Here is a 25702-nt window from a genome sequence, read left to right as displayed (position 1 = left end):
ATTGATACTGAATGGTCAGAAAAATTCATGCAACACATGCCTTCAAATTCGTCACAACCATGTCCATGAGCCAATAATAAAAAATCAATAGCACGGTTTTGTAATATGGCATGATTTGCACTAGATACATCAGCTGTAAGCTCATCTAATATTTGTGAAGTTATGTTAATTTCATTTCTTGCCTAACAAGCTACTTGTTCTGCTAATATCATTGCTTTATGAGCAGCTGCGCCTGGCAAAATTGTGGCTACAATTACTTGTTTTAATTCTGACCAAAATGTAGGGTTATCTACATTGTTACACCGCAAGTCATGTACATTTCGCTTTGTTCTTCTTTTGCCACTAATTTTAGCCAATTGTGAAACATTGGGATGAAATAGGGTTAGTTGCCCAAGATAACACGGACCTCCCGTGGGTAATGCAGAAATGCCATTCCATGCTCTGTTTCCACAAATCAAAAATATGCCTTTTGGTAATTTTAATGGCTTTGTTATGTTACTTCCATTGCATTTTGTATACAGTTGCTTATATACATTCGCATCCACCAACTCGGAATCTAGGGTAGCCCACAAGTATCTATTTTTGTTTACCTGGTTGAAATGCAATGGCTCAAATGATAACCATCCGCCTGTTTTGTTTCCAATGCTGGCGTTGCTGCATCCGACAATATCAATTTCCTCTGGTGGAGAATTGAGTGTAGTATTAAGGGCAAAAATAATACAACATTGCCATCCTCCATCGAGTTGACTGCGAGTTAAGCCATGAGCGGTTCTATTTACTTCTGAAATGATTTGAGCTTCATTTTGTACAGAAGCATTATTCACAAAGCCATTAAAATCAAAGGGTTGCCAGGTCGGTATTCCAAATAAACAAGTCTTAAAAGGGCTATTAACACTTCCTAAACTTAAACACATTGAAGTTTGTCCTGTCTGATTTGCTATGGTCACCCAAACATTTTCCCGGGGACCAAAGTGAGTTATCAATTTGTTTCTCATTGAGCTTGTCATCCCAATGCTAATAAGGAACATAAGTACCTCCATTTCTCTTATTCTATAACAAGGGTTTGAATGTCAAATAAAAGTTTAGTCAGCTCAGGGTTTGTAATAGGTAATCTTTCTCTAGATTCAGCCCTTACAACCCTCAGGGTGTCTTTTTCACAACAATACCCCAATATTTTACTATTTTTCCAATCACTAATATCTTTTACTGCATTTTGTATTCTCCACTTGCAATGTAGTCGATATAGGTTAGCTCTATTTTCTACAAGTAAAAGTGCCTCCCTGGTGTTGGATGCTCCAGTTATGGCCCTAAGTTCTGCCTGCCATGATCGTGTGTGATTTCTCCAGGAGCAGGCAGTGCACAAAGGTTCTGAAATATTCCACTGAGACCTTATGACTGTAGCCTGACACCTTCCACAATACAATAATAACAATGACCTTCCGCCGCAATTCCTCCCTTTACAGTTCCAACATCTCTTTGTCCTTAAATTCAAAATCTTATTAACTACTTTCTGTTTGAGTTCATCCAAAAGTCCCAAAGTTACTGAAATATCCGGAGAGTCCCAATTAAAATTGATCTGTTTACCAGTCACTTGCTGAAGTTCAAATACTGCGTCTTGCAAAAACAATTTATTCCGTAGTCTGCGAAGCGTTGGGTTCGGTTCCCACTCCGGGAGCATCCGTAGTGGGTGTTATTGCTGCTTTAGTCCATTTCGTGGGTACCCATGTAGTACCTGAGGGGGTAGAAACACAAAGATAACCCCTGCCCCAATAGAGAACCTTTGCTGGTCCTTGCCAAATGCCAGTACATGGATCCCTGTATCGAACCCAAGCGTCCTGTTTGGTATTTTCTTGACTGTAATTTACACGATGTTTAATTGCTGCAGGATCCTTATTGTCCCCAAAAACACACAAAGGATTGATAACATAAAGGGCCTTAGTTAATTTTGTATAGGGATCCACCTGATCTTCCTGTTTAAGTATGTATCGCTTTAATGTCCCATGGGCTCTCTCAATAATCGCTTGTCCGGTGGGAGAGTGTGGTATTCCAGTAACATGTTTTATTCCCCATGATTCTAACCACTTCCTAACTTTACTACTAACATAGGCAGGGCCGTTGTCTGTCTTAATTTCAGCGGGAACCCCCATTACTGCAAAGCAGCTAGAGAGGTGTCTGATAACATGGATAGCCTTTTCTCCTGCCTGTGCTGTGGCCCACATAAACCCACTAAAAGTGTCTATGGTGACATGGATATATTTCAATCATCCAAAACTTTGTAGGTGTGTTATGTCCATCTGCCATATTTCATTGATCTTCAGTCCTCTCGGGTTCACTCCACATCCTAATCCTACTCCCCCATTATGGTAACTGCAAATAGGACATGCTCTAACAATAGCTTTGGCCTCACTAATGTTAATACCAAACTGCCGCACCAATCTTTTGGCATTATGATGATACGCATTATGTGCCTCTCTAGCCATTACTGTTTTGCTAATCAAGGGCAAGTTTTCAACTGGCATCACTAATCTGTCAGCTCTTGCATTTCCTTCTCCCAGGCCCATATCCCATTTGTGACTTCGAATGTGGATCACTGCATAGGGCTCTTTTCTATCCATTAGGGCCCTCTTTAGCTGTAAAAACAGCTCATACAATCTCCTGTTGCTAACCTCTTTCACACTAGCATCCTCTATTCTAGATACCACTCCCACCACGTAAAGAGAATCGGACACTACATTCAAAGGTCCTTCTAAATGAGTAACTGCCCATGTCACAGCTAATTGCTCCAACGTCTGCAGGCTATCTTCGGGTGTTGCTTCAAGAATCTGTTGCTTCCACTTTTCCTTTTCTTTCCACACGATAGCCGCTCGGCGAGACTTTTTTCCGGCGTCTGTGAAGGCTGTTACAGCGTCAGCTATGGGCATTTCTTCCCGTAGCGTCTTGGTGATCCAACTCCATTCTCCAATCCACTGCAGTGCCTTGGGTGTTAATGCTCCAGTTTCCACCTGTGCCCCGGATCCCAGCAGTGCCTCAGCAAGCTCTGTAGAATTCAACATGTACCAGTCCAATGTTGGTTTTTCTATGGGCAGGCAAATTACTGCTGGTTCCTGTCCTGTAACTTCTAAAATGCGCAATCGGCCTTTTCTAAGTAACATAGCCAAATTTTCAAGTTTTGTGGTTATTGTTTTTCTTGTTTGTAAAGGTGCTGATATCCATTCTAATACCCTTGGCTCCCCCGTTCTCTTTTCTAGCTGAGTAAGTTCTCCTAATAAGTGTCCATTACCATGCCAAATGGTAAGATTTATTGGGCAGCCAGGTTGTTTTCGGGATACAAATCCATCCGTTACACATCGCACAATACGTTGTAGCGTTTTCTCTTGTTGAGGGGTGATGTGAACAGGGGTACAAGGATCTGTTCCCTTTAACAATGGTTGCAATGTTTGCAACAATGTATTTGGAATACCTGTTACCGGTTTTAACCATTGTAGATCTCCTAAAAGTTTCTGGGCCTCATGTAAAGTTGAAATCTTTATATCCAATAGTAATTTTTGTGGCTTAACCTTTTGTTCAGTTATAGTCCAACCAAGATATTTCCAAGGTTTTGATCATTGTATTTTCTCTGGTGCCACAACCAGCGAAAAGTCTGCCAAGGTTGATTGAATGATCTCTATTTGCTTATCTGTAAATTCACAGTCTTGTGAAAACAGAATATCATCCATATAGTGATAAATTACTGTCCGTGGCATTCTCTGTCTCAGTGGTTGCAGAACAGCATCTACATATAGTTGACATAATGTAGGTGAATTGCGCATCCCTTGTGGCAAAACTGTCCATTCAAATCTCTTATCTGGTTCACCTCTGTTGATGGCTGGTAATGTAAATGCAAAACGTTTTGTGTCGTTTGGATGTAAAGCGATGGTAAAAAAGCAGTCCTTAAGATCAATAATCAAAATGGGTCAATTTTCTGGTATCATAGCTGGGTTAGGAAGGCCTGGCTGTAGGGCCCCCATCGGTTCCATTTGGTTGTTTACAGCTCTCAAGTCATGTAACAGTCGGTATTTTCCGGATTTCTTCTTTATCACAAAAATGGGTGTATTCCAAGGGCTTATGGATAACTTTAAATGTCCTTGTTGAAACTGTTCCTGTACCAACTGATGAGCTTGTTCAAGACTTTCCCTTTTTAACGGCCATTGCTTAACCATCACTGGCTCCTCAGTAGTCCAAGTGAGTGGAAGGGGGAAAGTCCAAGCAATGGCAGTTACCCCAAAGGGTGCGTATTTGTCAGCACTACACCCAGTTGGGAAAGTACATCACGGCCAATCAAACAACAAACTGAAGGAGGTAACGGTACAGTGGAAAAAACTACAGTGAGTTGTTGCCCATCTATGTGCAGCGTTACAGTTGGCGATTTTTTGGCCAAAGTATAGCCTCCAATTCCAGTCACTGTTTGTGTAGAAGCATAATAGGGCCAGTGCTTTGGCCATGCCTCTGGGCTGACAATACTTGTATCTGCTCCGGTGTCAAGTAGAGCTGAAATGGAAATTTCATCCCCTTGAAAGGTAATCTTGACGGTTTTCCTTGGATGATCCCTTAAATCATAAGTTAATAAAGTAAGTCCCGTTGATCCAAACCCATCAGTATCTCTAGGAATTTCTGTTTTTGGAGTTAGTCCAGCAGTCAGCTGAGGCAATGGTAGCAATTGAGCTATACGTTGACCTTTCTCCACTTTCAATGGTGGGTAAGGGGTGTGAGCCATAATTTGTATCTCTCCAGTGTAATCCGCATCAATTACCCCAGGTAAAACAAAAAGTCCCAATATAGAGGCTGATGATCGTCCCAAAAGCAAAGCTCCGAATGGCTGTTCATTAATTACTATGGGACCTTTAACTCCAGTTGATATTTTGGTAGGCCGATCTGTATACAGGGTGACATCTATTGCTGCTGCCAGGTCCAAGCTGAGGGACCCTGCTGTTGCTGGCTGGAGACAGGCGGTAGTGCCGTTGCTCTTCCTCCGGCCACTTGTGTCATAGCGCGGCCGGACGCGCTCTGCTTGCGGTTTCCCAATTTACGGCGACAGGCAGTTGTATTGTGTGTATCAGATTGACAAGCCTGGCACCAAACTCCTGCTGCTCGGCATGCACGTCGGATATGACCCTCTTTTCTGCATTGATAACATTTGGCAGATGAGTTGCTGTGCGGAGGATTGTTGTTAGTGACCGCGGAGGCCTGGAGAGGAGCAAGGGCAGCTAACACTTGAGATTGTGTGGCTTCTGCCTGTTTCTGTAAGCCTGCTCCTAGCTCCTTTATAGCATCTACCAAAAATGCCTGTGACCCCATAGGTATCATTGCAGCCCATTCCAAGAGTTCTTCTATACTCCAATTTCCAGGTAATGCCGTTATCAATCTCTGTATGGCAGCATTACTATTCTGTATTGCACATTGCCTCAATAATGTTCCCTTCATCCAGCTTGGAACTCCAGCTTTTTCTATTGCTGCACAAACCTTATCAATAAATGCACCAAATGGTTCATCTCTACCTTGTTTGATTCCCATATATGGGGAGAATCCTCCAGGTTCCTTTACCTTATTTAAAGCATTTCTGAACACCCTCATTGCCTCTCTCGCCTTATCTGCTCCCATCAATAGTTGAGCTTCTGTTCTAAGAAAATTGCCTAATCCCATCAGCTCATCCACAGTGACCCCGTGTAATGGATCTCCTTGTTGTCTTTGAGTGGCCACTGATTCATTGACAAGAGCTTGCCAATGTGCTCCAAAGAGCAATAACTGATGTTCTGTGAGTATAAGTCGTGAAATTCCTTGCAAATCATTTGGGAGAAGCACTTGTGTGTCGAAAAAATAATCAAGCATTTGCTTTACGGGCTCGCTTTTAAATCCAAATTGGCTTACTGTTTGTCGTAATTGTGCCAATAGTTTCCAATCTAATGCTTGAAACTCTGCCTGCATACCGGCAGGGTTGCCTTGCTGGTCATATACAGGTGTATATGTGGCTGGAAATGCCATGCAACCAGAAGTTTGTAAGGCTGCACCATCCCCCTCTGTGATTTCATGATAAGCCAAATTTTTCCAAGCCTCTCTTCTCTGTCTTGCCATTCCCTCCATCAGGTCACTTTCGGACCCTTGGATAGGGTCTGGCCTGCTATGAGGCTGGTTAGGTGTAGCTGGGGTTAAAGGAGTATCGGATGAGGGCCGTGGCTTAACTATATCACCATCCCTGTCATCAACCTCCTTCTGTTCTCCAAGGGGCGGTGCAGACGGCCAAACATCTTCCTCTGTATTACAACCCGCACCTGGCAACGCCGGTGACGGAATTCTTATAACTCTAGTTGTGGGAGCTAAAGGCTGCCCTTCATCCTGCCCAATATGCAAATTCTTTTTATGTGCTTCAATCGCCTGTCCTGCTGCCTTCTTCTCCACAACCTGTTGTAACAATGCATTATGTACCACCCTCCAAAGCTTTCCTAATTTCTTTGCTGTTTTATCATCATCTAACATTGCATCCCATAATTTATCCCCAAATTTACGCCACTCTGATAACTCATGTACCGTATACGGATTAGCAAAACAACCCTTTGCATACCTCCATGCTAGCAGCCCTGGTAAATCCTTTTTTAAATCAATTCCCTGCACATTACGCTGCTGCAAAATACGAGTAAATAATTCATATGCCACTTGCCTATCCATATCTGTCATCAGCGCTGTTGCAGCTCTTCAGGCTCCGGTGGCACGTATGGCCCAAGACCACCTATATGGTCCTTGAGGGTACCGTCTTTTGTAGATTTATCCACCGTCCTGGCTGCGAGCAGGACCCAACTCCTACTTCCTCCACCGTGGTGTGTCCTCCCCCGATTTCTTTGTAGATCAGGAGAGTGACGTCGGGGTCACCATTTGTCGGAGAAAGGGAGACTGTGGACACCAGATGGTCGTCAGCAAGACTCGTTTATTGATAAGAACAACTCTGTTTTTATACACTTCTTAATTAGCCTTATACATATTACAAAGCCAAGCTCATCATTGGTTATATTCATGTTGCACAAAGCAGCCTTTTCAAGATCCTATTTTTAAACACTTCTGCATTCTTGTGGTTTATAATTCGTTTTTCTATGGTTTAACTAGGTTTTCTATGGTTTAACTAAGTACAGCTACAACAACGATTTCCTTGTCTCAAGGACACTCCGTCCTTGGGTTGCTTTTTGCTCTATTTAGGCCATTTGCAGCAACTCTTCCTGACTATGTCCTCTTTCTATTAGCCAAGTTTGAACAAAGCTCTCCACACCCTAACCCCTAACCCTAACCCTAACCCTAACCCTAACCCTAACCCTAACCCCTAACCCTAACCCTAACCCTAAACCTAACCCCTAACCCCTAACCCCTAACCCCTAACCCCGACCCTAACCCTAACCCGATCCCACTTCTGTTTCACCGCCATCTTTGTTGTGGCCGAAGACACTTCGGGTCTGCTGCTGCCTTTCTTGTGGTTCCCTTCAGGGCCCTCACCCCTCAGAAAGGCATCATTCTTGTCTCCTGCCTGAACCCGACCGGGCCCTGACAGCGGTGGACACTGACCGACCCCGTGCTCTTGGCACGGTATTCCGCCTCTATTCCGGGTGCTTGGATGCATTGGGGTGTTGTTTCCGGTTCAATATGGCGGCGCTAGTGCTTTCTACATGCTTCCGGTTCAATATGGCAGCATGCATGCGACCACGTGCTTCCAGTTCAATACGGCGGCTTCCTGTCTCTACCACGTGCTTCCGGTTCAATATGGCTGCGCCCGTGCTGCCATATGTTTTCGGTCAAATATGGCGACGCCCTCTCTGCCACTTGCTTTTGGTTAAATATGGCGGCTCCAATGGGGCCAAATGGTGCAGGACAAGTATGACTGCAACTACATGTAACATTTTGCCGGAGAATATGGCGGCGGCCATTCAGCCTTGTGATAGGGGACATTTCTTGCAGTCCCAATGAACGCGGTCAGGCCGATGGGGTGATGTGAGGCGCTGGTCTGACCCAATGACATGGAGGGGCAGGCCAAGCCTATGACGGGCGGGAGCGTGGTGAGGCGGTGATGGTGGGGAGCGTGCCAACACTATAATGCGTGGTGCGGGCTGTCGCTGTGACGCGTGGGGCGGACCGACCCTATGACACAGGGGGCAGGCCACCGCTGTGACGTGGGGGATGGGCTGACCCTATGACACGTGGGGCGGACCTGATGATGCAGGGTAGCAAGCAGACCCTATTATGCGTGGGGCGGGCCGTCGCTGTGATGCACGGGGGGACTGACCCAATGACGTAAGGCCATGTATGGAACGTGGGCGAATGGGCTTCTGGTTCGGGTGCTGTCAGTGCTGGCTGGGGATCCCATCTGAGCCGTGCCGCCTCTCCCTCAGCAGGCAGAGTGTGGGGCTCGGGGCCCAGGCGGCATCGGGGTGGGCGCTGGGGCCGAGCACGGAGCTGCCGCTGCTGCTCTGGCTCCTGCTGGGCTCTGGACTCTCTCCCGCAGCCACCCGAGAGCGGCGCCGTGCCGCCGGCCGTGCGCGGGAGGGCAGTGCGGGGATTTCCCCGCGCTGAGCAGAACCGGCCGGGGCGCAGGGACCGCCCGTGCTGGACCCGGCACCTCCCAAACCCAACGCTGCCAGGGAATTTTTTTCCAGCATAGGCAGAGAATTCTTTACACCTGTAAGTAATTTCTGATGTGGTTGTGCCACTTTAACAGTATTTGAAATCCCTCTTCACGCCCTTTCAGCAGCATTTTTGAACTAAAATGGAAATTTAACCCTTCTGCCTGGGTCTGTTCACAGAATCATGGAATTCCAGAATGGTTTGGGTGGGAAGGCTCCTTAAAGCTTGCCCAGTTCCCCTCCTGCCATGAACAGGGACACCTTTCAGTAGCCCAGGGAGCTCCAAGCCCCAGTGTCCAACCTGGATTTGGACACTTGCAGGGATCCAGAAGCAGCCACAGCTTCTCTGTGTTGGACAGCAGCATTGAAAGGCAGAGTGAAGGTTCAGCTGGGATGTTTGTGTTGCACTTAACGTTGCATTGTGTGATAAAGGTGGCTTTCTATTTTTTTTATTTTTTTTATTTTTTTTTTTTCAATAAATTAAAAGGATGCCTTGTATTCTTTGAGTGTTGCATTCTACCTCTGTTGTTTTTCCTGGTAGTCTGGATCCTCCGCTTAGATTTTTTTCTTCATTTACTAGATGTCCGGGATATGGTGGATGTCCTGATTTAGGGCAGTGATGACTTTCATGAAGAAAACTTTAAATGAAGACACAATTATCCAAACATTTCCCTTCCCCACTGTTGTCCCTGATGGATTAGAAGCTACTGCTTCAGTCTGAAAATGGAACAGGTACTGGTTTTTTTGGTATTGTGTAATTTCTACCAGTGGAGTGAAAGGGGCATCATCTTTACCCATTTTTAATAATTTTTTTTACCGTTTACAATTTTTTACTTTGAGGTGTTTTATTATCTTCTCTGCAAGCAGAAGGGGGTGCAGATCCATGGTGTTTCCTCCTCAGGAAGGCATTGAAGCTCTGTAAGTGCTTCTGCCCTTTTTCCCTGACCCTAAAGAGAAGAGACACTGTCCCTGCATGGACCATCTGGCTTCTGTCACAGTGTTTTTAGGACAGTGTGGAGATCAGGAGAGGAAGGTGGTTTCCATGCCTGTAGGCAGCTCTTCCCAAGATCAGGGAGAGAGGACTGTGCTGTTAAGTAGGAAATGGATGCATTTTCCAAAGAAAGCTTCTTCAGAAATGAGTCTCTGGTGGCAGATATTGCAAAGTTCTACCAGCTCCTTGAGGAAAGTCACAGGAGAGTCACAGGGGCATCAGTTGGGCTTGGAGCAGGATTTGCCAACCCCACAGAACCTCACTAAGTTCTCTGTGTGTATTTGATGGTCAAGTAGCACCTGGGATGGACTGAAAGAAAATTCTGTTTCACTTGTACATGTTAACTGGGGTGTGTGCCCCTCACTACAAACCAGTTCTTCTCTGAGGTGGTGCTTGGCACCACTTTTCCTGTTAAAATACAGGCATGTTTAGCATAGCACAGTGAGCATGGATTATTTACTTCAGCATGAACTAGTATGTGGAGGATTTTTCAGGTACCTCAGTGGTCAGGAACACTTGTCTAGGTCACTACAAACACTTCTTGATCTTACTCAGTACTTTTCTGACTGATGCTCTGTGGGCTGCTGCCAAGGCCCAAAGTAAGGAGGGTTGCTCCAGTGTCTGTGCTCATGTCAATAGCTAAATTTGTTTTTGCTTTTCTAAGAACACACATAGTGGAGTACCTTGTTGCTGTTTTCACTGAGCTCCTGCACTCTCAGAGAGAGCCCTTTGCTCTGTGCTTGATGTTCTAGCTCTATGATAAAGATCTTGAGTCTCTGAAAACTGCTAAGTATCCTCAGCTCTACCAGTTTAACCAGCACTTTAAACTCTGGGTAACCACACAATATCAGGAACCTGTGGTATGGAATACCTGAAGTCACTGAATTCTTGAGCCAGTATTCCTATAAAAACCTCACAGTTTATAGAGGTTACATTTCCATCAGAAAGAACATTTCTATCGAGCTAATTCTGTATTTCTTGTTGATCACGTTGGGACACAAATTTGCTCCAGGGCCTTTCTCTGACGACACAAGAGGTCTCTGTGGTGTTTGAGAGGTGATACCGAGGCTCAGGGGTGGGTCATACACAGACTCCTCACCAGGCACAGCAGAGCCTGGTGCACACAGTGGCCTCAGTTCAGAGTGCCTGGAGTTGGACCTGGTTGGGTTGGGGATCACAGGCCCCCTGGGCTGGATTTGGTGAATTTTTCTCTAAGGCCAGCAGTGAATGCTACAGATGCCCCAGGGGCACTGCTGGACAGCTCTGTTCCAGCAGGACTGCACACTTGTGCTCCTGGAGCTTCACTGGGCTCAGCTCAGAGCTCATCTCAAAACATGGGTAGCTGAGGAGATTTTTGTTTCATATTCATAATTGTTTTTCTCTTATGCTTTTTTTCACTTTAAATAGTTTAAAAACTGAGAAGGTAAGCAAAGAACCTGCTGTGCCACTGGATTCAGTATTTACCATTTTGCTAAAACAGCCTATGAGAGAGGAAGCAATACCCTACTGGAAGATGGTGTTCAGACAAAATTGGCTTTCTGGGCTCCCACCTGACCAGCTTTTGTTGGGAGTAAAGCATATGCTGTTATGAAATCCACAGTGGAGAACTTCAGCAGTGTAAGAGCAATATTGTAATAATATCGTGGTTATGTTTGCTTTATTTTCATGTAGAAGATACAAATGACTTAGCTGTTAAAATTTAGGTTCCAATTCTGTAGCTCTTTTTTCTGTACTTGTCTCTGAGGCTACACAGCAGCGTACAAAACTGCATGTAATTTGTAAGCAAATGTCAGTTCTTATTATTGAGGAGCCTTGGATTTACTTTGCATGGGTTGCCTTGCTGATCGGTGTGAGTACAAATAAACTCGAGATTTTAATCCAGCTCCTGGGTCTCCCTAAGAAGCCTTTGCAGAGAGTAAAATTCACTGGCCTGTGTACCTCCAAATGTCACAATAGAAATTAAATTCTATCACCATTTATTTGGCAACCTGAGACTTCTCTTAGAATCAGGTTTCTATGAAGGGAAGTGGTTCCTTCCCCCAGAAGAGCTTGTAATCTAAGTAGTTCTTAGTAAACTCTTATTCCTGTTGTATAATTACCCTTCTGCTCCCATCCTCCTCTTTTCTACACTTCCAAGGTGTCTTTATTTTCAGAGCTTGCTAAAACTTTGGGTCCTCAACTTGTTGACCTCTGTGTGGACATGCTGAGCATCTTGTTGTGCCAGGGCAATGAAATAAAGCTGGAGCAGCAGCAGAAACAGGAGGAGCATCAGGCTGATAGGATCTCTTCATGGATGAGGAGTCCCTGATGACAGAAGTGTCTTCAAATGACAAGGTACCAAATCCCTGCATACAGAGGTACCTGTTAGTAAACTTGGGTTTGGCTGACTCTCTAGGGAATAGTTTTGCTGATCAGAGAGGTGTTGTTAAGCTCTTGAAGAACGTAGGAACGTAGAGCGTGAGGTTGCTAAACTACTGCCTGGAGATGTGACCCAGCTGCATCACCCACAGTCCCACCCCTGAGCTGGAACACGGTCTGGAGAAGTCCCAAATCAGATCACCTTTGCAGAAAAAAATGCATTCCCTCAGCCCTGTATAAAACCTTATTGAAAATTATGTACTTGAGGAGGGAATTTTTCCTCCTTTCATCTGTTCTGTGAATTTGTGGAGATTAGATGTGTTGATGAACCCCAGAATACTCAGTTTTCTTCTGCAGATGAGCTTAGACATGTCCAGAGTGTTCAGTATAAAAGCATAAATCCCACAGCATAAATGTTGGGAGAATGATATTTATGTGCTTGTAATTCATTAATATTTTTTATCCTCTGGCCAGCTAGTAGACAATTTCATGTTCAATAATTGTAACTGACAAGCTGTGGAAAATAGGCAGATGAATGAGTTTATTTTTTACCCTGCACTGTGATTATCCATTCACATTCAGTGATACTGTTACCTCTGTTACAAACCCTGGAGGATACACTCACCTTGATTTTCAGACATCCTACACTGGGGAGCTGGTTCCTGGCGTTGGAGCTGAGCTCTATTCCTCAGCCTGGTCTGAACCCTGTCACTGTGAAGCTCCTGTCAGCTCACCTCAGTTCTGGGGAGCTCCAGCTGCTGAAAACAGGCGCCCCCGTCCTGCAGAGCATCACAATGGATCACAGACCATCCGAGTATTTCAGAGCCATCACCAAAAATGTCCTGGAAGAGCTGCAGACTGTGGGGAAGGACCAAAGCCAGGTCTATCCCAGGAACTCTCACCAGCTGCAGGTTCTGGAGGAGCTGCACATGTACATAACTGCAGCTCAGCTGAAGGAGATCACTTTAACCATGCTGCAACTTCCTGAGATGGGCTTGGCTTCTCAGAAATCTGAAAAATCCCCTAAAATAGGGAAGCAGTTCAGCTTCTATAGACAAATTTTGGTGCAGCTCTTTACAGACAGCTACCAAAGTCATCCCCAGCAAGGAGAACCTCTGCTGTCCTCAGAGCAGGTTAAGGCTTTGGGGGAATTGATGTCAGCATCAGCCAGCAAAGATTTGGAGCCAGTTTTCCTTCAGGCTCTCCAGAGTGAGCCAGTCCTTGCTCTTACAGGTGGTGTCGAGGTGCAGGCTCACTGTCCTGCCCAGTGCTCACACACCTCCCTGGCCATGGGGGCCATGCTGATCCAGCACTCCAGGACTCACCTGCTGCAGTTGGAGCTCTGGTGTCTGAGCAGGGATGGGTAGAAGGTGTTTTTAAAGCTTTATTTTACTTCTCATTATCCTGCTCTGATTTTGATAGCAATAAATTCAATTAATATCTCCTATTTTGAACCTGTTTTACCCATTATGCCATTTGCTGAATGATCTGTCCCAGTCCTTACCTCAGCCCATGAAGCCTTCATTCTACTTTCTCTCTCCTGTCAGTCTCTGGAAGGGAGGGAGAGAGCAGCTTTGATGGGTGCCTGGCATCCAGCCAGGATCAACTGACAACATTTCCTTTCTCTCATTCTTCTTCTCTTTCCAGAGGTCACCGTGAAGGGGTTGAGTGGGGTGTTCATGGGGGAGTGAAGGTGGTGGGGAGCAGCAGGGACAGGAGCCCCAGGGATGTGGGACAGGCATCAGAGGGGCCCAGGCAGCTGGCACGGGGCAAGGCCTGTCCCCCTGGCCCAGCAGCAGCCCCGTGCCCTGCCCAAGGCGCTCCCACCAGGGACTGGGCCCAGAGGCAGGGGGAGACCCCAGTCCCGGGGTGGCATTTCTGCCCCGACCCCCGTCCAGCCCAGCCTGCCCCGAGTGCGCAGTGACTGCTGGCACGGCTGCACTGGACAGTGTGACCTGCTGGGGACATTGAGAGCTGCCCCCCTGTGACACTGCCCTTGGGATGTCACAAGCACCAAACAAATCACAGCCAGCTCTGCTCCTTGTGATGTCACAGGCACCAGAGCACATCACAGCCCCACTCCTTGTGATGTCACAGGCATCAGAGCACATCACAGTCCCGCTCTTTGTGATGTCACAGGCATCACAGCATATCACAGCCCTGACCCTTGTGATGTCACAGGCACCAGAGTGCATCACAGCCCCGCGCTTTGTGATGTCACGGGCACCAGAGCATATCAAGCCCTGCTCCTTGTGATGTCACAGGCCCTACGAGTGTCCCAACACTCGGGAAGAGTTTTTCAGTGCAGCTCCTATCTCCTCCTACATCAGTGGATTCTCACAGGAGAGAGGCCCTATGAGTGTCCCGAGTGTGGCAAGAACTTCACCCAGAAATCAACCTTGACCCAACACCAATGGAGACACCGTTAAGGCAAGTCCTGCGAGTGCCCCAAGTACAGGAAGAACTTCATGTGCTGAGCTCTGTGGGAGGATCAGTGTTGGATGATTCCCCAGTGATCCCTGGCAGAGCCCCGCTGATCTGTGGTGCCGTTGCCCTGTGTTGAGAAAACACCTCGCTGGGCGGGGCTCCACCTCTTCTGGCTCTCTGTGGTCTTGATTTTCTTTTCATTTCTCTTTGTCCTTTCCAAACACCCAAAACTGGTGTAAAAATAAAGATGTTGAATTAAAACATGGAGACATGGGGCGAACATGCAGGGGCTGTGGGTGATGCTGGGTTTGAGGGAGTTGAGGGTTCCTGGGAAGCACTTGGGGCTTGCTGAGTGCTTTGGGGACCCCAGGCCGAGCAGCTCCAGCTGCTCTGGGAGACCCTGGCGGAGGTTCTGGGGCAGCTGTTCAAGGACCCCCTACTCTGGACCTACACCCATGGCCCCCTGTCCCAGTTACTGGTGTCCTCTTGGCCCGGATGCATTTCTCCTTGCTGCCACTCCCATGTACCCTGCCTGTTCCCATGTCACCCCACTCCTGGTCCCGTATATTCTCAGTCCTGTATTCTCTTTCCTGTTCCCGTTCTCGTACACCCGTTCGCATATTTCCATTTCCACATTCCCATTCTCGGTCCCATATTCCAGTTCCCGTATTTCCAGTCCCATTCTCTTATTCCCGATCCCGATCCCGGTCCTACCTTCCTATTCGTCATCCCATATTCCCAGTCCGATTGCCATTCCCAGTCCCGTTCGCATATTCCCAATCCCCGTTCCGTTCCCGGTCCCAGTCCCGTATTTCCAGTTCCATTCCCGATCCCTGCCCCCTTTCAACGGACGCCGCTGCCATCGCTCCGCCCCCTCCCTGCCCTCACCTGACCAGGAAAACCCCGCACTGCTCCCGCCCACCAATCACTGCGCGCGATCGCTCCTATATTTGCATGACCACGCCCTTGAATCTGGCCCCGCTCATCGCCGACTGTAGCCGGGTGTGGGCTCTGTTTGCTCCCAGTTCCCTCCCAGTGCTCCCAGTAAGAGTGGTACTGGGAGGGAAAGTGCTCCCAATTCCTTCCCGGGGCTCTCAGGATCGCCCCCGGTGCTCCCAGTATCGCTCCCAGTGCCGCGCGTAGCACAGCTGCTTTGGGGACAACCCCAGGGCAGAGCGCGGCTGCTTTTGGGTGTCGGCACTTGCCCGGGCCGGTCTGGGAGCAGAGGAGGAGCGGGAGGGAGAGGAGAGACAGAGGAGGAGGAGGTAAAGGAAAGGCAGGAGCGTGAGGCAGAGAGGTGGGGGAGCAGGAGGAGGAGGAACAGAAAGAGCAGGAATTGGAGGGAGAGAGGGAGAGAGGAGGAAAGGGAAGAGCAGGGGGAGGAGGAAGAGGAGGAGCAGAAGGAACAGGAGCAGCTGCAGGGGGAAATCACGCGGTTTCCCCACCGCCCGCTCAGGCGGCGGCTTCCCCGAGTCCGGCAGCATCGCCCAGCCGGAACCCGCAGGTGAGCTCGGAGAGGGAGCTCGCCCCAAATCCATCAGGGGGTCTCCAGGATGATCTTTTTTTGCGGGGCAGGGGATGTTTGGATTTTGGAGATGAGCGGGGTCTGGGCCCTCCAAGGCTGAAAGGGGCTTCTCCAGCTGTCCTTGAGCACTGGGACCATCAAACCCAACGCGCTCACCCCTTGTTTTGCCCCAAACCAGGATTTCCCATTCCCCAACCTTGGCCGGATGGAGGAGGAGGAGCAGGAGGCTGCAAGGAAGAGGAGGATGTCCCGGGAGTCCCAGGCAGGTGAGGAGGAAGTCACTGGCCCTTTCCCCCTCTCCTCTGCTCCGTCTCCCAGCCCAGCATCACCCTCAGCTGCAGGACAACCCCTCTGCCAACACTGTCCTGCCAGGGACAGACTGGGGGGCATCTCCTTCCCCTTCCCTCTGGCATGGAGGAAAATCCCATCCTCTCCTTGTCTTTCGTTCCCCAGGCAACAAGCTGAGTATGGAGACCAGGGAGGACAAATCTCTGCCACACAGCCTCGAGGAAGAGGCCATTTTGAGCAGCTCAGGAATCCAACAGGGAGGAAAAACACCAGAGATCCTGCATGAGGATGGGCTGCAAATGCAGACCACAGAGATCTGAGAGGACAGACCCATCCTGGCCCAGGAAGGTGGCTGGAGATGCAGCCAGAGCTCGGAGCTGGGTGTCCGTGAGCAGCTTCATGATGGGGAGAATCCTCACAAGTGCTCAAAATGTGGGAAGGGCTTCAGTAAGAGATCCTACCTGACCCGCCACTGGAATATCCGCACTGGGGAAAGACTCTACTAGTGCGGGGATTGTGGGAAGAACTTCAGAGAAAGCTCCAGCCTGTTTGTCCACCACAGGATCCACACAGGAGAATGACCATATGAGTGTGGGGCATGTGGGAAGGGCTTCAAAGACAACTCCGATCTGATCCGGCACTAGAGGAGACACAAGGGGGAACGACCCCATGAGTGTGAGGAATGTGGGAAGAGCTTCAGCCAGAGCTCCCACCTGATCAACCACCAGAGGATCCACAGTGGTGAACGGCCCTGCACATGTGGGGACTGTGGGAAGAACTTCAGAGACAGCTCCAACTTTATCTACCATGTTGTCTGGTAGCCTGGTTCAAGTCCAGCACGGTGGCCCTATCCCTGGGTCACTCGGTCCATTAGCTCCAGGACACCAATGTGGTGGACAGCAAATGGCGTTTATTGAGGGGTTACAGGGGGTTTTAAGGACAGGGGTCCTTGGGTCATTTCCTCTAGCTCACATCCGGCAAGGGGTGGCCAGGTACAGAGCTGAGGTCAGACCACAAGGTGGAGGTGAAGGGGGTCCCTGGCTGCCCGTACATCCCGAGAATCTTCCGTTCGCAATATCCCTATCTCTCTACATTTCCCCCCTCCCTCATGATTAGTAAAAAATCATATAAAGATTACCTAATATGTACATTTTAAAATTTCATGGGTTAGTAAGGTTAGTATAAAATTGTAAATTTGTTAGTAACGAGCACACTTTAAAGCAGCTGTCGGCGTTCGACGAACATAATGTTAACTGCTTCTAAACGCTTTTTGACAAATTGTACTAATTTGTTAAATATACAAGGCCCGAAGATTAGTGTTAGTAGGATTATAATGACCGGGCCGATTAATGTAGAAATCAGGGTGGTGAGCCATGGGGACTGGTTGAACCACGATTCGAACCAGCCCTGTTTAGCTTCTCTGTCCATTTTTCTCTGGTTCAGTCGTTCCCTCAGCTCGGCCATGGAGTTTCTAACAACTCCCGTGTGGTCTGCATAGAAGCAGCATTCCTCCCTCAGGGCGGCACATAGGCCCCCCTGCTGCATGAACAGAAGGTCTAGTCCTCGCCTGTTTTGGAGGACGACTTCTGAGAGTGAGGAAAGGGATGTTTCCAGGGATGAAATGGATTTCTCGATCTTTTGCAAGTCTTCGTCGACTGTCATTTGAAGTTGGGTCAGACCTTGATGCTGAGTTGCCAGGGACGAGACACCTGTGGCAGCGCCGGTAACTCCTAAGCCAAGGAGCATCGCGATGGTGATGCCTGTTAACACTTCCCGCTTGTGGAGCCGGCCTGGTTCCTCGAGCAGGTGGTACACCTCGTCGTCCTGGCGGTACTGGACTCTAGGAACAATGAGAACTTGGACACAAAAGTCAGCAGAGTGATTGAATTTGGTAATGAGCACACATGGGGTTACTCCAGCTCGGTGACAGACCCACATCCCCGATGCAGCTGGGATCGCCCACTGGAACTTTCCCCTTTTAAGTTTGACGAAGTTCCGGCAGACGCTACCAGTCCGCTTCGCTAGGGCTGCGTTTCCAAAGCATCTGCCTTGGCCGGTGACCTGGCTTAGGGCGATGCCCCTCCGGGGTGTGTCCCATCTGCATTGACGTGGATTGTCCGACTTTGAAAAGATAAACGGGAGATCAAGGGCAACACCTTCATAAAAAGGGGGTCGTGCATCATAGCACAACCAGCACGATTCTGTGAGATTTGGGTTGGACTGGTTTAACGATAGAAATGTAGCATTTAACACACTTAGGAAAGGATCAGAGAGGGTTGGTTTGGATAAGAGATCGGATGGGGAGGAGACAGATCGCAGCATCTGTGTGTTGTGGCTGGAGCTATGGTTAGCTGCGATTCCTTTTCTGGGTTTGCTCATTGTAAGAACCGGATTGGGTCTGGCTGATCGGGATATTGAGGGTGGGAGTCTGATAATTTGTATGTTCACCCAGACATGGCGAGGATGATGGACAAACGCTGTCCACACCTTGCCTGTGGCCCAGCCATTGTGGGTTGGCTGCAGAACTGTCATTATATAGCCTGTGCATGTGTGCTCAGCCCTGCCTTGGGGCATGAGTACGTACTTATCCATGCCAAACCTTGGTTCGATACAGCCGTGAGGAGAATACTTAATCTGCAGGAACTTATCTGGCTGTTGCGGTTTCCATCTATCGCTTGTAACAATAGTTTCACACCCCCAATACCCACAATATCCATACCCTGGGTAATTACAGTAACCTTTCCCTGGGTTGGAAGCAGGACACCAATACGTCTGAAATATTGCTGGCTTATCAAATTTGGGGAATTTCGTATAGAAGGGAAAAATGTCCTTTAGGTTGAACTCGAAGGATGGGGTGTCTGCTGTTATATTTTCTTTGATGACCCTCTCACCTGAAAGATGGCGTACAACCCACCTGAACGGCTGGTGAGGGTAATGCTTTGTGTTTGCGTGCCCTCCGCCTACCAAGCCTAGGAACAAAATGACACAGAAATACCGTCGCTGCTTTGATTGTGAGGGTGTGAGCTTCTCAGGTGATGCTGGGTTGCTCGGTGGTCTCTCTCTCTTTCCCGGCAGTGAGGCGTACGGGTTGCGAGGGCGTCCCATGATCCAGTCCTGCAAACAAAGTCTCAGAATTCTCATTAGCTGCACTTTGAAGGTCTGGTATGATAGATTTGAGTGGACACCATTTAACGTTCCCATCTCTTTTAACGGCCGCATACCCCCGCCCCGTTAGTACTAGCCTCCAACCCTGTTCCCACTCCCCTAGTTCATTTCTGATCACAACTCGTGGGCCTTTCTCTAGTGCTTGGGTGGCCCAGTGTCTCTGGGCAGGACTGTTTGTATCATCCCCCCTAGGGAACTGGTTTAACGCTAGCAGCGCAGTTGCCAGTATGCGCGCCTGGTCACTTGAAGGAATGGCATTGGTGAAGCCTTCTGTCTTTGCCAGGACTTCCAGTTTAGTTTTCAGAGTTTGATTCGCTCTTTCGACGATGGCTTGTCCGGTGCTGTTGTATGGGATGCCGTGTACCAAAGCGATGTTCCATTTTGAGATGAATGCTTGGACAGTTTTTGAGGTGAAATTTGTGCCATTGTCTGTTTTGATCTGCTTTGGGACTCCAAGCCATGCCATGGCTGTCAGCTAATGTTGGATGGTGGCTTTGGAATCTGTCTTGGAATGCTGTGTGGCCACGATCATACCGCTGTATGTATCCACGGTAACTGCGAGCCACACTCGGGGTTTTAATAGCTGGCATTGGGTAAAGTCTGTTTGCCATATTTCCGAGGCTTTGAGGCCTCTGGGGTTGACGCCGCTGGACCACAGAGGTGATTTCTGACAGTGAGGGCACGTGGCAACAACGTGCTTTGCGTCTGCAGCAGAAATTCCACACTTCTTCGCAAGTGCTTTTGCTCCGATGTGAAGGGATTCATGCAACTGACGGGCTTCTTTCAGCGTCCATACGCCTTTTGCGGCTGCGTCAGCCTTGTCATTGCCAATTTGATAGAACCCTTTGACCGGGTCGTGGCTGTTGACGTGGAGGACTGATATGGTGCCTCTCCGTGAATAGAGCGCTTCTTCTAGCATCACTGCCACCGTGGACACTGACACACCTGGTCCAGACATTGCTAGGCACAGCTTGGCCACAAATATGGAGTCAGTCACAATGTTGAGGTGTTCTTCTGGGAACAGTCCACACGCTAGCACTACGGCTGCAGCTTCTAATTGCTGGACTGAAAGCGAGGGGTCTGTTGCCTTGACACACTGCCATTGCTCTCCTGACTGCCACACTGCCGCTGCGGTGGAGGTCAGTGATGATGCGTCAGTAAAGATGGTTGGTCCTGCCTGCGGTCAGTCGATTATCTTTGGTGGGAGGTCGATGTCGACGACGGTGAGCAGCCGGGTCCAAGGGGGTTTTGCAGCGTAGCGAATCTCTCCTCCGAAGCCTGCAAGGGCCGCAGCTAGGTATTCGGATATTGTCCTTGACTGCGCAGAGAGTTGCTTGCGGAAGGGCAAGTAAATCTTGGCCGGTTCCATGCCCAGATACCTTAGGGCGAGTTTCCTGCCTTTCATGATGAGGCTGCCGAGGCACTCAACTCCCGGGGAGAAGGCTCGTGATGGTTTCCCCAAGACTACCCATTGTATTGGCTGGGCTTTGTCGGGGGGGTCCTTGGGCTAGGGCCCCCACTCCCCCCTGTTTTGTGAAGTGGACGTACAGATCGACTGGTGCACTAGCGTCCCATCTGGCGAGGGTGCTCTCTGACATCTGATGCTCGATAAAGTCGAGCGATCTTATCGCTTCCGGTGTTAGGATCTTCTGCTCCCATGAGTTTTTCCCTTTCAAGAGGTCGTGTAGAGGGTCCATGACCTCCGGAGGAATTAGGATGATGTTGCGGAGCCACTGCAAGGATCCTACCAGCTGCTGCACGTCGTGGAGCGTCTTGATATCTCGGCGGATTTTTATTTGGGGAGGGGTTACGTAGGAGCTTGTGATTCCCACCCCTAGGAAGGTTACACACGGTCCCTTTTTTATTTTTGCACTGGCTATTTCGAAACCGCTCGTCTTTAAGGTCTCGGAGACGGTCGATATCAGCTGGTCCACTTGGCTTGGAGATGGTGCAGCGATCAGGATATCGTCCATGTACTGCAGGATAGTTACAGTTGGATGGCTCTGCCGGACTGGTGCTAGCGCTCGGTCTACCGTGATCTGGCAGATGGTGGGGGAGTTGATCATCCCTTGAGGTAGCATTTTCCAGTGGAAGCGTAGGTTAGGTCGTTGGCTGTTTGGAAAGACAATGGAAAAAGCAAACCGCTCCTTGTCGTCCTCGTGCAGGGGAATAGAAAAGAAGCAGTCTTTGATGTCAAGCACTGCACAGGGCTGCCCTCTTGGTATCATCGAGTTCATGGGCAGCAGTGTCTGCACCGGGCCCATCGGCTGGATTTTCTTGTTTACCTCTCGCAGGTCATGCAGAAGACGAAAGCCTTCACCAGACCGTTTAGGTATTACAAAGATCGGGGTGTTCCATGGGCTCGTGGAGGGTTCTATATGATTCTTATGCAGTTCACGGCCAACAAGCTCAAGGAGAGCAGTCATTCGAGGCTTGGATAGGGGCCACTGTTCGATATACACCGGATCGATTGATTTCCAAGTTAGTTTGATGGGCAGGGACGGGTACACGACAGTGGCCCTTAGTATAAATTTGTCATCCTGACGTCCAGCAGGGCTAAGGCATCTCTCCCCAACAAGGGTGGGCAGTCCGACATGACGTACACCGTGAGGGTGATAGTCCTTCCTGGTCCTCTCTCTGTGCAGAGTGTTATTGCTATTCGCTGGGTGCTTTTGCGGGCTCGGGACTGCCCTCCAACTCCGCTCACCATGGGGGCTTCTTCTAGCTTCCATGGTAGAGGCCAGTGTATATCTGGGACGACGGTAACGTCTGACCCTGTGTCCACCCAAAAGGGAAGGCAGATTGCCGTGCCGTCAGAGCTGTTGCGGAGACGACACTCTGCCCACACGATCAGCGGGTGCCTACCCACCTTCACTGCAAAGGCCACCCATGGGTCTCGCTCGTATGCTTTCATAGCCAAGGCCACCCAGGGGCCTCGTCCCCAGGGTGCTGTTCTTGGTAGTCCTGAGGTGCAGGTGGGTTTGGCTGAGCTGTTGGCTGGGCGACAAAGTTGGCTATTTCTTGAGGGGGTAATGGGCGTGGAAGCCCCGTGCCCCATTGAGGGTTGCTGTAGGTGGGCCGCTTGGTGTTCCAGGAGGGAGAGGGCTGGGTGCGGCCCGGCTGCCCCCTCCCCTTCCCGTTTCCCTGAGGCTTGGATCTGCATTCTTTAGCAAGATGCCCCTTCTTTCCACAAGCCCAGCATGGTCCTCTGATTTTCCCCTGGCGTGGCGCAGCAGCTGCTGGTGGGTGTCCTGACTGGGGACAGTTCACTGCCACGTGTCCTGCCTGGCCACACTTGAAGCATGCCATCACGCTGGTAATTGCAGTGCGAACAGCTGCTTGAATGGGAGCAAGGTGTTCTTCCTTCGCTACATGTCTGATTATGGTTGCGATATTAGATCCAGGTGGCAGTGATCTTAAAATGTCTCTGGTGGCTGAATTACACTGCTGGCGCAGGCAGTCTGCTAGCACAGGTCCCTTTGCTTCTGAGGGCAATGTTGAGCAGTCTAATGCTGCCTGGAGACTGTCCAGAAACTGAGTGAAGCTTTCACTCTCACTCTGCTTTATAGTGGACCATGGTGATGGTCTGGCTATAGCTTTAGAGGCAGTACGGATGGCTTCTCGGGCAGCACGGGTGGTAGTCATAACCTCATGGGCTCGCAGTCCCTCTGCCTGTGCCTGTGGGGTAAGCATGGCTGGATCTCTGCCCATCAACCTCTGTATGCTGGAGCCATGCAGGGGATGGTTTTCCCCTGTTACCAAGGCTAGCTGCTTGGCACAATTATCCTCCCATTCTTGCTTAAAAACGATCATCCCTGCCCCATCAAAGATTAGTCTGCAGGTTTGTTTAATATCAAAGGGAAGCATATTATCGCTTCCAAAAATGCTGTCAATAAGTGTAGAAACCATGGCAGAATTGATTCCTTTATCGGCAATCGCTTTTACAATAGCCTGTACATCCTTCGGATTTACCGGGGAATACGTTCTCTGGTTTCCGCCGGCACCCCCCACTCTGACCGGGAATACTAGCTTGGCAGACGGCGCCCACTCAGCACATGCTATTTTTATTTCACGCCAATCTGTAAGGGGGGTTCGATTTGCATCTGATGTCCCCCTAACCCATGCCGGAGGGTTGTGGTTAGTTGCCCTGTAAGCCGCGGCACCCTTCTTGTAAACCTCCCAGCCGGTATCCGATTCAGTGTCTGACCACCCTTCCGACCGGCTGTCCCAGCTCCGGTCAGAGTCAGAGCCGGAAGTCGACTGACTGGACGTTTCCGGGCTGCTCAGCCTTTTTCTCGGGCTCCGCCCCCGCCCCGTTTCCCGGGGGCCGTACCGTTCCCTCCCCCGGTGCTTCCCCCGCCTCCTGCTGGGGGAGGTCCTTGCCTTATAAGGATCTAATTTGCAAAGAGCTCTGTGATTGGTCTGACGCTCGTTCCAGGGGGACGCCCCTCTGCCCCGCTCCCCCGCGCTTGCGCCGTTCAGAACGCCCGTGGCTTCCCCGCCTCCCGCATCATTGCGCAATGCTTGACCACGCGGCTCGGCGCCATTTTCAAAACCGTATGGAGGCGGCTCGGTCTTTTCCGCCGCCTGTATCTCCGATACAATGGCTGCATTTCGCGCCTCGTCTGCTAATCCTTGCCACAACTCCCGCGCGCTCTGTTCCCCCTCTCCCGGTGAAGGTGGGTCCCGATCCGGGGGCTGCAAGGGGGGTCCGGGGTTCCCGCGCGCACCCGCTCGCCCGATTCAAACCCCTCCGCGGTTTGTGTCGCCGCCCCAATCCCCGTTTGCGGCGCGGCAAACAGACATGCTCGGGCAGCTTGCCAGGCTTGCTGTTCCTGCCGGGCGGCTTGCAGCGCCCGCATCACTTTTCCCCACGCTTTAAGCGCTTTTCCTGACCCTGAGGTCATGGTGTTTTCCGCCAACGCTTTTGTGCATTTATCCCAAATCTCCGGATGGAGAATGTCTACCGGGCCGTCTATAGCCCCAAGCTTAATAAGTCTCGGCACTGCAAGACAGAAATCTTTAAGCTTACAATTCAGACCCCACTGCGTGTGGATCTCACTTACGACCTTCGCGATTTGTTCCATATTCCTCGCGGGTCCAGAGGACGTCTCCTCTCACTGCACTCGCCAGCGGTGCAGTCGCTGGATCTTGGGCAGGCGAAACCCCGAAATCCGGGCGATCGGTTCCCGATGTATTCCCGTGGTTTCGGCACCAGTTGTTGTCTGGTAGCCTGGTTCAAGTCCAGCACGGTGGCCCTATCCCTGGGTCACTCGGTCCATTAGCTCCAGGACACCAATGTGGTGGACAGCAAATGGCGTTTATTGAGGGGTTACAGGGGGTTTTAAGGACAGGGGTCCTTGGGTCATTTCCTCTAGCTCACATCCGGCAAGGGGTGGCCAGGTACAGAGCTGAGGTCAGACCACAAGGTGGAGGTGAAGGGGGTCCCTGGCTGCCCGTACATCCCGAGAATCTTCCGTTCGCAATATCCCTATCTCTCTACACTACCACCAGAGGATCCACACAGGGGAAAAGCCCTATGAGTGTGGGGAGTGTGGGAAGAGCTTCAGAGGAAGCTCTGACCTGATCCGGCACCAGAAGACCCACAGTGGAGAACGGCCCTATGAGTGTGGGCAGTGTGAAAAGAGCTTCTGCACGAGTTCCCAACTGGTTATCCATCAGAGGAGCCAGACAGGCGAACGGCCCTACAAGTGTGGGGACTGTAGGCAGACCTTCATCCACAGCAGCAACCTGATGCAGCACCAGAGGGGCCACACGGGGCAGAGGCCCTATGAATGTGGAGAATGTGGAGAATGTGGAGAATGTGGGAAGAGGTTTCTGGCCACCTACTATCTTCTCAGGAATCAGCGGACACACGCGGAAGAGAGCCCCTACGAGTATGCTGAGTGTGGGAAGCAGTTTCAGACCAGTTCAGATCTCAAGCAAGAGCGGATCCACATGGATGAGAGTCCCTTCTGCTGCCTTAGCTGCGGGAAGGGCTTCAGGTACAACTCCGACCTGATCAGGCACTAGTTCATCCACACCGGGGAGAGGCCCTACGAGTGTCCTGAGTGTGGAAAGAGCTTCTCCCGGAGCTCAACCTTGACCCGACACTAATGGAGGCATCACTAAGGGAAGCCCTGCGAGTGCCTTGAGTGTGGGAAGAGCTTCTTGCTCTGCTCCAGCTCCATCCTCCATGGGAGGATTGGTGTTGGATGATCCCCAGTGACCCCCGTTTGGCAGAGCCCCAGTGATCCATGCTCCCATTGATCTGTGCTGGGAGGACACCTGGCTGGCGGGGTCTACCAGGCTCCT

General features: G+C 49.9%; 1 long non-coding RNA gene and 1 pseudogene across 1 annotated transcript; one reads left to right on the top strand and one right to left on the bottom strand.

Annotated features, from left to right (window-relative positions):
- Positions 1 to 11585: 11585 nt before the first annotated feature.
- Positions 11586 to 12779, bottom strand: LOC130266222 (uncharacterized). Its single transcript, XR_008842777.1, has 2 exons — positions 12608 to 12779; positions 11586 to 11969 (listed from the first exon to the last, which is right to left on the bottom strand). It is a non-coding gene; the product is annotated as an uncharacterized LOC130266222 (long non-coding RNA).
- A 3873-nt stretch (positions 12780 to 16652) lies between these two features.
- LOC130266018 (zinc finger protein 551-like) lies at positions 16653 to 25504 on the top strand (annotated as a pseudogene).
- The last annotated feature ends 198 nt before the right edge of the window (positions 25505 to 25702 follow it).

Source organism: Oenanthe melanoleuca, unplaced genomic scaffold (genome assembly GCF_029582105.1).
Source record: "Oenanthe melanoleuca isolate GR-GAL-2019-014 unplaced genomic scaffold, OMel1.0 S001, whole genome shotgun sequence".
Taxonomy (NCBI): Eukaryota; Metazoa; Chordata; class Aves; order Passeriformes; family Muscicapidae; genus Oenanthe; species Oenanthe melanoleuca.
This window is presented reverse-complemented; position numbering and strand designations above follow the sequence as displayed.